The following is a 15338-nucleotide window of genomic DNA, read 5'->3' on the forward strand; positions in this document are numbered from 1 at the left end:
ATATTCTGCAATGCTGAGCTCCAACAAAAGACTATGGTAGTGACTCCAGAAGGCATTGTTAATGCTGTTTTATTTTTTCACTGTCAGTGTTGAAGAATGACTCTTGGATTGTTTAGCATCGTTTCTTTGTGAGATGATAAGACTTACTCTTTGAGTTTGTTTGAGACGGGGTTTGAGGAGTGTAAATATGGCATCTTCATGTGGTACACTTGTTTCCTTTAAAAGTTTAGTTATATGTATGAGGCCTTCAAGAATTGGGTTACATGTAATGAGCGTACTCAAAAGATAGATTTAATACTGTATTTGCTTTACCCCTGGCCTTGGGAGAATGTGCTTACTACAGGCACAGTTGGCTCATTGCAGGTGAGAAATGTGTTTTGGGAGATGCTGCTGGCTGAAATTTTCAGAAAATGTTATAGAAGATAATGGATGTAATAAGTAAGGGGATAAAAAGTGTTCATTAGCTTGGTATGGTTTGCAGGTGAGGTGACTTAATGGAAAGTTGCATTTTTTTATTATATTTTTTTTTAGCCTTCATTCAGATCAAACGAGCCACAATATGAAAAGCACTTTTTACTGTGAATAAATTGATTAAACTGATTAATTTTAATCTCCAGGTCGTCTGCTGGAACTGGTAATTTTCTTGTATTCCCCTCTGAAACATTAAGAACATGGGTTATCGTTAAAGACAGAGTGATTTTTACAGTGCAGGAGGTCACTCTTAAAACGTTTTCAGTAGCATTTATCTTGAAAATGGGTTTGTGCATTGCTCCCGTGTAATAGAGTTGATGTTATTTTCTAGAACACTTACTGTTCCCTCCAGAAGAAGTAGGCTGAAAGGTTATATGAAACCTTTCAGAATTTATCTGTGGTATTTGTTCTGGTTAACTGTGCGTGTACTGTGAACTGTCCATCATAAATATGGAACGTCTGATGAGTAAATGATAGCTATGTCAATCATAAGGCCAACATCTCAACTCCGGTCCCTTGTTTTTTTCCGGGAGAAGCAAAGAGAAATAATTCCAGAGAGTTAATCATCCCAGTCAGTTTTTAGTCAAACTAATTGACAAAAGGGAGCGGGGGAGATCCAAATCGATGGATGCAAACTTCAAAACCAGGATTGCAGAGAGGCTCGCTTTCTCACAGCAGTGATGGGAGCCTTTGGGGAATTGCTAATTGTACCGTTTATGAATAAACAGCTTACCAGGGAAGCAACTGTGGTGAGACTTGTAAACATAAGCATAAAAGCAGAATCACAACCCGACTAGTCTCGTTACATCTTCCTTTGCTTTTCACTCAGCCCAGGAAGCAGCAGTTACTGTTTTGTCATAAAGGGGAAATATCGGGCAGCCTTTTCCTGGCCCTGGTAATGAGCATGGTAACTTTCTCAATTCTCTAATTTGTCGTAGAAGAGAAAGGCGTTAGAGCAGTTGGCGCATATGGTTTGTATACTAGTTCAAGAGATGTCTGCACAAAGAATGGCACTTGTGATTCAGCTAAGGATGCTGTTAAATGCTGTGATTCCAGTGTCAGGCTTCGTGGTTGTGTGAGCTTTTTGGAACCTGATCACTTTAAGTGCTACTTGTTTCGTCTGAAATTCAGTTCAATAAATTCTTGTCTAAAGGTGCATTTATAGCATTCAATGTATATAATAATTTGAGATTAATAAACTTAAGACATTTTCTCACCTTGTTAGGAGTTGAAGAAAAATGTTAATTTTCTTTTGTAAGAACAAATGAATTCAAGTATTTGAAGTGTGAGAGAAGCTTTCTGAAGACTGTCAGCAGCCTGTAAAGCAAACAAAAGCAACCTGAATCTGCTATTCACTGGAAATGTACTCACGGCAGTGTGTGTGGATATGTATGTGTATATATAAAAAATCTGGTTTGTTCTTGGTCTCCTGCAAGTTTGTGTCTGCTGTTAGTCTGCGGTGTTCTGAAAGCATGCCTTCAAAAATCTAATCTGGTGTACCACGTAATTGTTTAGTCTTGACTTTTTCTGACTTTTTTTTCCTATTGTCCTTGCTTCTTTCTTCCTGTCTTCCAGATCTAGCATTCATTTTGTTTCCTGTTGCGTATGCTCTTATTTTCCACCCCCAAATGTCTCTTGATGTAAAGCAAATGCACTATTTTAACTATTTTGCACACTATTTTAACTATTTTGCACACTATTTGCATAACTAGTGTGAAAGCTGTGCAGGTGTTTGCTGCTAGCAAACAGACCAGTAGTTGGAATTGACTGAAGTCTCTCTTAGGTTGTCGGATCAGAATTGTCTTGATCACTTGAGCATTAACCTTCTATTTTTATTATTTCTAAATTGCTCTTTATGTATTTCCTCTCAAACTTTTTTAGAGGTTCTGCAGTGTGTGGCACCATGTCTTGTAGCTACTTGTGCTGTTTTGAGAGTTCATAATGGCTGCAAGATGTGTGTCATCTAGCACCGAGTGGTTTGGTACAGTGTTGTGTATGTGTTTAGACTGTGTGGGAGTATAATCTGGATGCTGTTTGTTGTTTGCTGTAAGGCAGGCGGTTTAAAATCCAGTAGTGCAAAATAAGATGGCAGTGGCATAGTGAACATTTCAAGGTGTGTTTGTGAAGAGCACACGTGCCTTGATGCATTCTCCGACTTGCAAACTACCGCAGAGGAGCAGAGGTGCTGCAAACGGAGTTAGAAAAGGCTTGTGTGAACACTTGCTCTGCTTACGGATGTGGGTGAGTGTTTGTTCCTCCAGCCTTAAACTAGTTGCACTCACAGAGCTCTTAGAAGTGAATGCAGCTCTCCTGCGTCATACCTTAACCATCAGCGTGCTGAAAGCACCCTGCTGTTGTGGCTACCACCACTGTTAGCGTGACATCCAATGCTATGAACACTCAATGGCTTCCTTTTTTTTGCTTAGGACTGTAAAGGCTGTTTCGCCTCTGTAACACTGTGGATTTTTATGTATAGTCATCCAGATGAAATTGTTACTCTTGCTATAAACTCATACTGTGATTTTTGTGAAGAGAACTCATTTTATTAGGAGAGCTTTAAAGATGCTGTTTAAATTCTGCTTGAGCTCACTTCCATATCTGTTTAAAAATTAATGCTGTTGAGGGTGCTTTTAAAGCTATGTATGCACTTCCTGCCTAATAAGTACATGCAGTAACTTCTAGTTATGCTTTAAAGACTGAGTTTTAGCAAGTAGATCAGATTCAGCTTAGTGACTTACGAGTTTTTTCAGTGCAGGTACTAGATTGCTCCTCCGAGTTTTGGCAGCTTAGAGCTTGTTTGGGTTGCTCTTGCTAATCGGTACGTTGGTCTCTAAAAACAAATTAGATATTTGGGGATCCGGTAAAATAAAATTGTGACATCTGAAGGCTTTGATTTTGGACTAAGTAGTAGTTCAAGGATTAATCATTCTGGGTATTTTGTAATATGCTTACAGTAAGGTAAAGGTAAGTCATTCAATAATTGGTTGCCTGTGCTGCAGTAATTATAGGCACTCTTGAGGCTATACACTTTTCTAAAGCTGTTGGTTCCTCTTCTTTATAGACCCACAGTGCTTTCTAATGCAAAAGGCATTTTAAGACTTGCCTCTTGCAGTTTGTTTTAAAAACAAACCAAAAAACACTCAAAGGTGAAGTTTGTTAGCCTATATAGCTGAAAGTGCAATAAAAGAAAATCTGTGGAGGGCATTTAGTAGGTCTGTATGCAAAGGAGAAAGGTATACCTGTTTGGCCCCGAGTGGCCTGCTGTGGTAAATGTGACTTCTCTGACCCTGTAAATATTTTAAATTTCTTGAGTTTACTTTTTAAGTAGTGATAACAAAACCTGGTTAAACGTACATATTTTTTTTCTGCATTGTGATGGTTGTGTTGATAGTGCCATTAATGCTAATGCCCTGACTGCTCTGAACATGCCGAACTTGCCTAAGCCCTTGATTGCAGTTTAATTGAGAGGCTCAGTGGTTATATTGGAATATTTTTTTGTTTTTATTACAGAAAGCTTTTACTTCTCCAGCCCTCTTCACTTGCACAGAGGAGCTGTCATTCATCAGCTTTCCCCACTGCTTAAATTACTTATTGCAGCAGCTTTTTTGCAGTTGTGTAAATAAATTATACTTCACATGTCAGGACAGAAAAATAACTTGCTGATCAGTAGACAGGGATAGGAATTGTCTGTTACTTGGGAAATGATGAATTAGGCTGAAGAGTTTGTTTTTCACCAATGAATCCAATTTACCAATTATGTTACAACAGCCTATTATAAGAGAAAATTCAGAAGATTTATTTTCTAAATAAAATCAGACCGCTGCAAATGTTTCCATGCTAGAATGCAGTTATGAAAGATGGAGGGTGGGGGTTAGGTGAAAGGCTGAGGAGATGTAATTACTCAGGATGTGGACTGACTGTTTAAGAAATAGAACAAGTTATTGCACTAGTTCAGCTTGCATACGTTGGAAAATAAACTGTTTGCAAAGCCCATTAACAAAACTAACGTGTCTGTAGAGGAGGGATTAAGCAGGGAATATCATAAACCCTCTCCATATAACACAGAGTTGCAAAAAATTAGTGTGGGAAGCTTGTCCATATTTAACTGTCATCTTTCTGACAATAGCCTTATGGGATGCTAGCTCAGCAGAATTTCATATCATTGTCTAGTTCCCAAGTGAAGATTTCCTAATTTACACAGGAAAAAGCTACCAATATTTAATGTATACTGGAAATGACCAGGCATATCTATAAAGGGGAAGGAAATGCATGAAGAATGACTTGGAGGGGGGGGAAAGTTCCAGTTTTTTCCTCTTTAAAATCCAAAACACTTGTGCTAAGCCATGAACCAGAAGAGCCCTCTGGGGGGAGGGGGTGTTAGTGCTTTAATCTCCTATTTCAGAGCGCTTGCACACATTCCTGTCCAGTGAAAAAGAGATAGTATAAAATGTAGAACTCAAATGGTGCATGTTGTGTGTGAGTCCTCTGTCACTTCCTTCTAATACAGCTAAGACTTTTATTTTTCTTAACAAAACCCACTAGTGTGAAGTCTACATCTGCATTTAAATTAGAACATCTTAAAGAAAAGAACAGGCTCCAAAGCTGCCCACAAGAAAGGTTTCCTTGCCAGGCTCCAGCATATGAACACTAACTAACTGCTTATTACCCAAGAAGAAATTCATTATCATTTAAATGATGTTGGAGAGAGGAATGTGAATTATTTCTTTTTAATTTGGCTTTAAATTGCTAGTTGAGGTGGTAGTGTTGGAACTTAAGTAACACTTAGCATAATTGACATAAGCTTGCATCTATTTTAGTTTTCTTTCCATCAAAAATTGGACCACTGTCTTGAAAATCAATTTATGGACAAATGTAAGCTTTTCAGGTTATTGCGTAATAAGGAAGTAAGATTTTTATTCTTCTTTGCTCTTGGAGCCTGTAAAATACTGTAGAGTTTTACAGAAGACTAACTGTGGACTTGAAGTTGTAGATGGAAGTGCAAGCATGTTGTTTAGTTTGTAATTATCATTTGAAATGTGGACAGATTTCTCGATGCTGGCAAAAATATGTTACTGCTACTTGGCAACCGTGTTGTGTTTCTTGGGTGCTTGGTTCGTGGATTAAGTGCCAAGATGCCACGTTCCGGATTTCTGGTGATTTGAAGAAGTCTGCAGTCATGACCCTTTCAGCCAGAATTGCTAGAAAGTGCTGAACAAAATTAGGCCAGGTGCTTCCCAGCAGTTTGAGGTAATATCTTTTTTGGTTTTAGTTTGTGAACTGATGGCTTTGCTCTGTTCCTGTCCCTAGGAGGTGGATGGGTGGCACTGGGTTATATGCCCCCCACAGCTGGCTCAGGTAATGTGAGTTGCCTGACTTTTTCCCCATCCAGCTGTGGAAAGGACTAAAATTACCACAGAACATAAATTGGTCGTGGCGAGAGTATGGTGTGAGGGGAGGAACGGAGATCTGTGGCCAAACTACTCGGCAGGTCTACTACGCGCTGGGCAAGTACTGCCGTTAGCTGCGATCCTGGAGTTTGAAGCTTGAAGAGCAAACGTGCTGGAGTTGTGTGCTGTACTGGAGTATGGATGTTGCGAAATATCTTGGTTTTAGTATTTTGACAGGTTGCGAGCTGGGAATGAAGTGCTAGAGCTTACAGACCCTTCTGCCAAGGAATCCCCTGGTGGCGGCGTGATACCCAAGACAGTTTTGAGGTGGCTGAAGATCAAGTGTGAAATCCGGCGTCTTCCTTGATTTGGAAACAGGGCTTGTTGTGCTTTGTTTTTCCCTTTAACTGTAGCAAGTAGTCATTGAAATAGGAATTTTCACTCCAGTGCAGATAACACTACTCATTATACTTACATTTGGGCTGTTCCAAGTAGTAAGTTTTGCTCTGTAGTCCCCTGAATCCAGTAAAAAGAATTAATCTGGTACCTAGGTGAGAGATTATCCTTTATCTTGTCAGTCCTCTGAGTATACGTTGAGCTCTTCAAAGACCATTCATCATATCAAATGAATCATTCTCTTTAAAGTGCTTTCTGTAATATTTAAATCCAGAAAAATAAGTGAATTTTTAGTCCTTAACATTGAAAGAAATCTAGCTTGCTAAAAATGTAACACTAGCATTTGTGCCTAGAATAATAAGTCCAGATCCTTTAAAGGTCATTAGGTTGGTGCTTCTGGTCAGCACACTGGACTGTTGTCCTTTCTGCTTCAGATCAGCCACATCCATTTGCATAATGATACAAGTATGCCAAAATCTTCTGGTCGTTTGTGGCCTGCAGTATATTTTGTGTGACACTTTAAACTGATCGGCATGCTCCGACTCGCAGAACTCAAGGTATTTAAATATATATTTACACACGCATATATATATATGTTAGTTGAAAAGTGCCAGGATTCGGAAGGATGTAAGGAAACATGGATGTTTCATGTAATATTTCTGACCTGAAATATCTAAAACGCTGATAAAGGAATTGGCCTGTAGAATTTCTTGCTTCTTTAAAGCTACAGCTGGTAGCATTTAAAAAACTTAGATTGGAAAGAAATACTGCCTGCAGAGAATGTCTTTCACTAGTTAGCTGTTGTGGGGTTTGGTCATAGACTTCAATTAATTGGTAAAAAAGAGGGAGGGAGTAGAGGGGCAGCTTCAGAAGAGTGGCAACTGTTGTACACGCGTTTGTTGCAGGTATTAAACAAGGCAGGAGTCTAATGTAGTGGTTGCAGTTATTTCTGGCTGGGCTTCATGCGGGCCAGCTCGGGTGCAATGTCTTCGGAAGGTGGCAGTTCAGCTTGCAGATGCAGCAGGATGCACGTCCTGTGCATGAGCCGATAGCCTTAGCCGGGCAGGCTGGCGCCTGCAGCATCCACTGATGCAGACCAGCAGGGCAAAGTGCCCCTCTGCATTCAGGTTATCCAAGGCAGCCGCTGTTGGGAGCACGGCATGGACCTGGGATTAGACCTGGAACGGGCAGGAATCTAGTCCTGTGGTTTATGTGTTCCCATTCCCGTGTGAAATCTTTGAAGTTGCAGGATTAACCAGCTGGTTTTATCGCTGTGCAAAGAATGAAACCATGAAGCCTATAGCTCTTTAAATAGAAAAGTGTGTTTGGAGCTGAACCTTGTGTTAACAAGAGGTGATAAACCTGTTTGCTTTTTCCAGAGGGTACCGGGATGAGCTAATCTACAAAATCAATGTAGCATTAGCTGATGCTGTGGAAGTCTCCGGTACAAGCAATTAATTTGCTGATTCTAAAATGTCCCGTTTGCTGTTAATCTGTTATTAGTTGTCTTGTGGAAATACTGTAAATGTTAGAGCAGTGGCCCGGCACAACTTGTAAGGTGACTTCTTTTGAGCCAGTAATAGTTAAATGGAATTTCATTCACTTCCTGTGTTGCAAGTTTGGTTGAAAGTAGTTCCGCTGTTTCTATTTTTAAAACTGATTACTGTGTGTGGAGGACTCTGAAGCTGCCTCAGAGTTATAAAAGACATCTTGGGATCACCTCGAGCATTTCCACTTACTGCTTACGTGCATAGGCTGGAGTTTTATGCTCACATGAAGAGCAGGCAGAAAACTTCTTGCTGGTGTGGTAGTGGGACGGAGGAGAGTTGTTCTTTCTGGAATCGGGCGCAGCCACTTACCGTTGAAATTTGGTCTTAACTGCTCATGTCTGGTGCAGAGTCCCTAACATCTGAAAAGCATGTGCTACACGATAACCTCACACATTTGTGGTTTCTGAAAGGTGCATTTTACTTGTTGGAGACTTATTAAAAGAGCTGATTATTTTTTTTTATTATTATTTTAACTCTTAAGTCTTCAAAATACCAAATTGTGAGATGTAAAGTAGTTAACTGGAAAAAATAACGTTTCGCTGTTTGCAGGACCTGAAACTGTGGTTTTGGGGTTTGGTGGTTGTTTTTTTTTTCCTTTAAGCATTTGCGTGTAGTAGATGCAAACTCTGTCACCTAATAATCTGGTGGTTAAGTGTGTAATTCCAAAGTAACCCCAGAAGTGAGAGGGTAGGAAACTTGTATTTCTTTAGTTATTTCTTGCATTAGTACTTAGTAAGTGCAGTAACGAACATGTGATAAGGAATTAGAAATTCCCTAGCTGCAGTTCTAGCTTCCAGCACCCTCTCTTTCTGGCCTTAAGCCACCTTACCTGTGAAATGATGTAAAAACCTTTATTTATGTCAGAAAATTTAATATGGTCTCATATTCAGAAGAACATCAAAGTCCTCAGTAGGGTTGTTGAGGTGTGATTTACAGAAAAGCAAGCATTAATTGCTCAACTAGCGAAATAATCATGGTGTGCTTGCAGCCTTGCATGTCATAAACTTACATGGGGAGCACCTGGAGACATAAGCCTGCGATATCACAGAAGCCTTTTTGGACTGTGAGTTGTTTTAAAAAATTGTTTAAAAAGTTGTAAAAAAAAAAAAAAAAAAGGCAAGTTATCAGCCTTAGCAGTGAATAACAGTACAACGATTAGAGTGTGTTTCCCCTCAGTTTAAATGAGCAATCACTTCGTTTCCGAGCACTGATGTGCAGTTCTTAGGCCAAATAAACATAGAATTTCTGAAGAAAGGAAGTGGTGGATCTGAGTTGTCCTGGCTGAACTTGTTAATTCTGCAATTCTGTGAGGACAGATGCAATTGGAAACTGCATCATCTGTTCTAGGAGCTTGCAGTCAATTTTAGTGCAAAGGTGTCAGACATTCCCGCATCCTCTGTCATGCTTTCCCCCCTTAATCTTTTGTTAGGATAAATAGGTGTACTTTTAAGAATAAATAAAACTGCTATGTAGTCATTCCTCCAGTGTACTGAGATTGCATTTCTTGTTGTGAGCTGCATTTTTGGGTCGTGCCCCTTTTTAAAAAGCCAAGCTGACATGCAGAGAGTGCCTTCTCTTGAGTGTTGAATTAGGATGGTTTTACAGTAACTTAGATCCTCTGATTTGAATTTTTTTACCCTCTTGAATCTTCATTGTTGATGTGTAATTTTAGCCTGTTTGGCGCTGATTTTTATGAAATAAAGCATTGTCTTGGAAGTGTGTTGAAGTCAGTTGAGTCGTGTTCAGCTTAATTTTGCTTTGGGGCCAAGGTGGAGGTGTGGCTCCGTGCGTTTTAGCTTGCTGTGAAGAATCTTTCTTAAATGCAGCCTGCTCCTAGAGAGGCTGGATGGTTATTTGGGAAAACCCAGCGTTCACGAGCATAACTGAAGTCAGTGGGAGCGCAAATACAAAAATTCCTTGGAAAATTCAGCCTTACGTAAGAAATACACACAATAACTTTGGAGGAGTAAAGCTTTTTGTAGTTGGCTGTCTTCTGCCGCAGCTCTTAATTCCTCTGCACGGTGGCGTGTGCGGCAGGCTCGCAGCAGAACGAGCTTCACAGATGTGACAGTGTGTGCGCGCATCAGATTGTGGCACGTGAGCACGATATTGTGACTAAATCATCCGTGGAGCAGTCTCCTTGCTGTGTGTGAGGAACGGGATGATACTGCGTCAGTCGGTTAGCTGTGAAGTCGTTGAGAAGTATTGGAAGAAAATTAAAAAAAAAACGCTAGCCGGCAGTGGCAGGAACAGTAGTACTGCATTAATTAACGTCGCCGTGGGGTGAGAAAGGCGTTTTAGCGACGAGGTGCGTTGGGTGCTGTGTGACCTCGTAACGAGAATTAGTGTTGCTGATCGCGTCGACGTAGCTGCAAGAGGCAGCGCTCTGATTAAAACGGTCTTCTGCCATTAATGCTTTTGCAAGGCTGGAGCCTATACCAGTGGGAAAACGCTTTTGTCCAGCAGACAGGAAACTGGAAAAGACAAATCTGCTGGAGGTGTGGGGGAGGCAGCGGCAGCAGAACGGCCCGCGGAGGGGCTGCAGCGCGGAGCCCTGGCGCAAGTGGAAGCGCCGGCTCAACCTCTTGACTTCTGCTGAGATGTGGAGCAAACCCAGTCGTGAAGCAGGAAGGAAGCAGCACAACCACAGCGGAGGGGGCACGCAGGAGGGAGGGCGGAGGGACTTGCCTGCAGAGCGGCCGTGGGGAGCCAGCTGATGCGTAAGCACTGGGTAACTGAAGGAACAGTCTTGCTTCAGGCTGGTTTTTGTTCCCCAAAACGGTTGCTTGAGACCTGCGTCTGCAGAGCCCTGTCAGTGCCGAGGTAACGCGGTTGTACGGGCGGGTGTAACTGCACCTGAGCAGGCTCCGGTGACGAATCTGGGATGTGAAAGAAACGGTTCTCTGAGAACTTCTAGTGCGTGTACGGAAGAAATAACGTCTCCACGGTGGAACTGCAGATATTTGGTTACTCTAGAGTGGAAAAGTATTTGGCTTTCTAAACTCTCACTTTTTACATACATTGTTAATTCACTGTCTAACAAGAATAAGCTGAATAATTTGTGTGTAGGTGTGAAAGCCTACCTAAACCGTAGCCGTTGCTCCACTGAACAGAAACACGCTGTAGTTCTTTGAAGCTGGTACAGGTGTTACCTTCAGCTCGGTTGCAAACCACGAGGAGAGCCAACTGATGTGGCCCGCGGTCCCTGGGTAACCAGGGAACATTTTAATGTTCTCAAAAGAGCTTGTGTGACAGGTGTTTGAATTGCACTATCAGTGGGATCTGGGTGCCTTAGTTGATTCCCAGACTGCAGCTGGCATACCTCTGGTGCAGCTCTTGGTAACAGCATCGGTGTTCTTTCCTGTGTTTAGCTAAAAGTTTGAAAGAGGGCCATCGTAGCCGACAAGAAACATGGGAGATTGCTGCGGTCTGTGGCCAAAAATGTTTGGGAATCCCTGGTCTGAGTCACTTGCGTGTTCTTTGAAAACATTGCCCTTTTTCTGTGGGAACACTTGCTTCTGTTCAGTTGAAGCAATGGAGATGAGAACAGTTGCTGATGCTACTAAAAATAAAATACAATCATAACTGCTAAACTTCAATATGCCAATTAAATGTCCACTGTGATTGCAAGCATTTATTTGGTCTGTATTAATTTACAAATGTGTAACTTGGCTTGTTAAAATAAAGGAGTGTGCTCTTGAAAGCAAATGTTTGTCCTTTTAGCTCAAGATTGGTTACTAACATAAAATATTCTGCAGTTTGTTGCTCTTTTTGTTCACTTCCCATGCTTTTCCTGTAAGACGCAGCTGAATATTTGTGTAAAAAAAAAAAAAAAAAAAAAAAAATGATAACCTTAAGAATTGCAAATGTTAAGGGATTAGAAACTTTTTTGGAAATAGTCCTTAGATGTGCCTGTGTTAATAAAACAAAAAAAAAGTGTTTATCCATCCTTAAGGCTGCGAAAGTTCTTACTTCTCTCTCTGAAATGATGTGCTCAGCTGAGTGCAGGCGCTTCCTGAAACTCAGCTAGGGGGGGAGGAGGCTCTTGGGCAGAAGTGACAAGCAGCTGGACACAGGAATATACCTTGTCGTCTTGTACTGTTAACTGTTGCTTTGTTTTAACCGTGCCCTTGTTCACTTAGCTGCTGCTTCGAGGGTCAGAAATGCCTTAGCGTGGCTGCCTGCATACCCACATTTTCACTGTGCTGGGCAGGAATAGGAGCGTATAAGCCTGAAACGACTTTCCTTCCCTCTGCCAAATAGAGGATACCTGAGTTTCAAACACACATAGCATTTTTTCACATGTAGGACTCGAGTTTTTTTCAAGCGTTAAGAGTGCCAGCAAGCCAGCGCTACCGTGTGCCATGTCCGTAAACAGCTTTAGGGTTGTAAACTTTGTAGTCACTTGGCATTGATGCATTGCTGTGAGATGCTACTCAGATTGCACACAAATATCGCATGCTAACCCTGCATGGAAATGATTCCGAATTTAATTATTACCAATTACTTCCATGTTAGTTTAACAAAATAATTAGGAGGTTTTGCTCACGCCTCCATTTTTATAAGCTTAGTAAAAACAAGTACTTGTCTCTCTTTTGCTTGAGTTGTAGATGGATTAAATGATTCATAATAGCACGGTGTTTGCTTTTTTTTCCTTGCGCTGTCATAAACTCTCATCTCTTCTGTCATTTTGTGGAAGTGAGGGCTTTTAGAAGACAGCCTGGGGAGCAAGCTCTGTAGCTAAAACCTCTGATTTGCAATTTTTCTAGTGTTTGTCAGCCAAAGGCATTTCAGGGACATGGTGGGAACCTACCCTCTGGAGGAAGGGAGGGAGCTGGGCTCTGAGTTTACAGTTAAATCATCTTCGTAGCATTAGCCAGTGGCTGTGCCTCAGAATCTGAGCCTTCCCCTAGTAAATGCAAAGTTGCTTATCTGCTACTGGAAACAGAAATACACAACTGTGAATTACTTAACATTGCAGCAGGGTGGGAAGATGCGCGCTACTGATAAGTGACAGCCTGGGTTTGTATGGCTGCAGCTTCTTTGTGTATCTGTACATCTAGGTCCTGAGTCACTGATACGTGATGGTGGTCACATAGGAAGTTACTTTGCTGTTCTGATACAGCTTAGTTTTTCCTACACACAGGATCCTGTATAGGCTTCTTTTTAAGGCATGCGATATAAACCTTCCTAAAAGCAGAAGGTGAGGAATTGACAAAACTATAAAAGCAGACGACTTGGAATTGTGATGCACAAGTAAGGCAAGGGGGCTTTCTGACAGCCCCTCTCTTTGGAGGCCGGTTACCTGGCTGAGAGTGGTGAATAACAAAGCTTTTCAGTCTGTTTATAGACTCAAACCACCGAATTTTGTAGCTGTTTTGAAATACACAGTTTGAATGTCTCTCTAGTAGAGAGCTGCTGAATGGAGCAGCACGCCGAAGAGCATCTGGGTGGTTTTACTTAGGGTAGTCTCAAGCACCTGTTGTTCTTGGACATGTGTGACATGGCAAAAAGCAGAATCCCTTGCTGTATAGCTGGCACCTTCTGTAGACACTTTGAGCATCTTTTGTTGCTGTGACACAAATTAAAATGTTGTTGAATAAATAAGGGTAAGAGAGGAGAACTGCTGTCAGAGACTACTTACGGTTTTGAGTCCTGTATTCCTTCTAATCTCCCAGACTGTGTCGTAGCGTGGAGAAAGGGCTCATGTGGAGCTAAGTAAATGGGTAGAATATATGTCAAGCAAAGTAGGTCACTTCCAGTTGAGTTTAAACTCTTACGAAAATGTGATATGGGTGTAGAAGACCTAAGCCCGAATGTCCAGTCAAAAATTTGCAGAAAGGCTGGAGGCAGTTACCAATCTCACTTAGCTGGAGGTCAGTTCCACAATCAGGCAGATTAACAGGGTAAGTACTTCATCTAAGAATAGCATGTCTGGAGCAATGATACCTGAAAAACCTCCAAGATGAAGTAAACTGGAACCAATCTAACCAGAATACCAGAAATTGGTGAAAGACTGAAACCTGGGGGGAGCACAGTTTGCTGCCCAATGCAGCTGTCTTCAGGATGATGACACATTACACTAGTAGCATACTCGGTGAGAGAGGTAGGAGAGCAAGGCATTCAGAAAATACTATGTGACTTGAGATGCTTCTATCCCCTCTCTATATGCTTTGGTATCTTGCAGTCTGCAAAATAACTTGTTGCTCAGCGTCGTAACTGAGTCTGTGTGGTGCCCTGGTGGTTGATGCAGTCTTCTGACCAGCTCTGATCTGCTGGACATAACTCAGAAGTTGTCCTTTCTCACATGATACTAGTTCCTTCTTTCACCTCCAAGCATGTGATGTGGGGGTGGAAAAAAGCCTCTGGCCTAGAAGTATCCCCGTCTGTCTTCAGGAACTCCATTTTCCTAGCATCTAGAGAATGTAATGGAGTGGGAGAGAGTCACCCTTTATTTGGATAAGGGAATGAGAGAAAGAGATGCCACTAGTGAACAGATTAGGGTTTGTTTTTTTTTCCATCTACAAGCAGAAGATGACCTTAGTGTGTAATAGTGCTGTTGTTTGATTCCAAAGGAGGAAGACTGTTATTTTTGTATTCTTGTGCTGCTACAGGCACTGATGCTTTGAGGTACCCAAGCTCGGTGTATTTCTGCATAGCACAGTTCCAGCATAGAGCTGAGCTCCTTAATGCGGTGGCTAAGACTACAAGGAGGGAAGAATCGGTCCTGGGCTGCAGTTTGTCCTACTGGAATCCAATGCCAATCCAGTGCTAATTTCTTGTGCAGCATGTAACCCAAGATGCTCCCAATGCTGCTGTGTCCCCTCTGCTAGGCAGTAGTCCTTCTGTCTTCTGTTTCTGGAAATCTTTCGCATGGCGACTAAATCTGAAGCAGAGAATCTCTCTCCTCCAACTTTCCCTCTTCAGTTTAGAAACGGGCATACCCTGATGGACCAGAGCACTCCTGATCCATGACTGCCATCAGGCAGAGAAGGGACTTGGGGTACCAACTTGTCATTCAAATTGGATAATTACTCCACAACCATACGGTTGAATGCCCTGACCATCCAGCTTTTGTGTTTTAACCTTCCCTTGGGAGCTGGGGCTATTTAATTGGTTAGACCTTCTCTTAACAAATCTACTGTGTTGACACCCTCTGGAGACTCAGAAAGACATTCAGCTGAAATGTTCCAAGGCAGCAGCAGTTTTATATACTCTCATAAGGAATTTTCAGACCCCCAAGAGCAAAAGAGCCTGATCAGGTTTTGGCTCTGAGGATGCTGTTACTTAATAGGTAAGGTCTGAGTATTGGTTTTAGACATTTTCTGTGAATGTGTTTCCTTGGGCTGGTTTGCCTTGGAAATAACCTCCCCAACCTCAAAGAGATGATTCAAAGTTCGTCATTGTGGAAAAGGTCCTGACGAACGCCGACCTTGCTGATAAGTACCGTGCGGTGGATGTGTTCTGAATGCTGGGTAAACACGTCAAAGGCAGTCCTAAATTAAGAGGAGTTTTCTAGGCTGGGATAATTCTT

At 41.7% G+C, this 15338-nt stretch overlaps 1 protein-coding gene across 1 annotated transcript in view; it reads left to right on the forward strand.

The window, feature by feature from the left end:
- The window catches only part of CBL (Cbl proto-oncogene), a 45348-nt gene that overhangs the window by 9864 nt on the left and 20146 nt on the right, over window positions 1-15338 (forward strand). The window lies entirely within an intron of this gene.

This window comes from Falco naumanni, chromosome 16, assembly GCF_017639655.2.
Source record: "Falco naumanni isolate bFalNau1 chromosome 16, bFalNau1.pat, whole genome shotgun sequence".
Taxonomy (NCBI): domain Eukaryota; kingdom Metazoa; phylum Chordata; class Aves; order Falconiformes; family Falconidae; genus Falco; species Falco naumanni.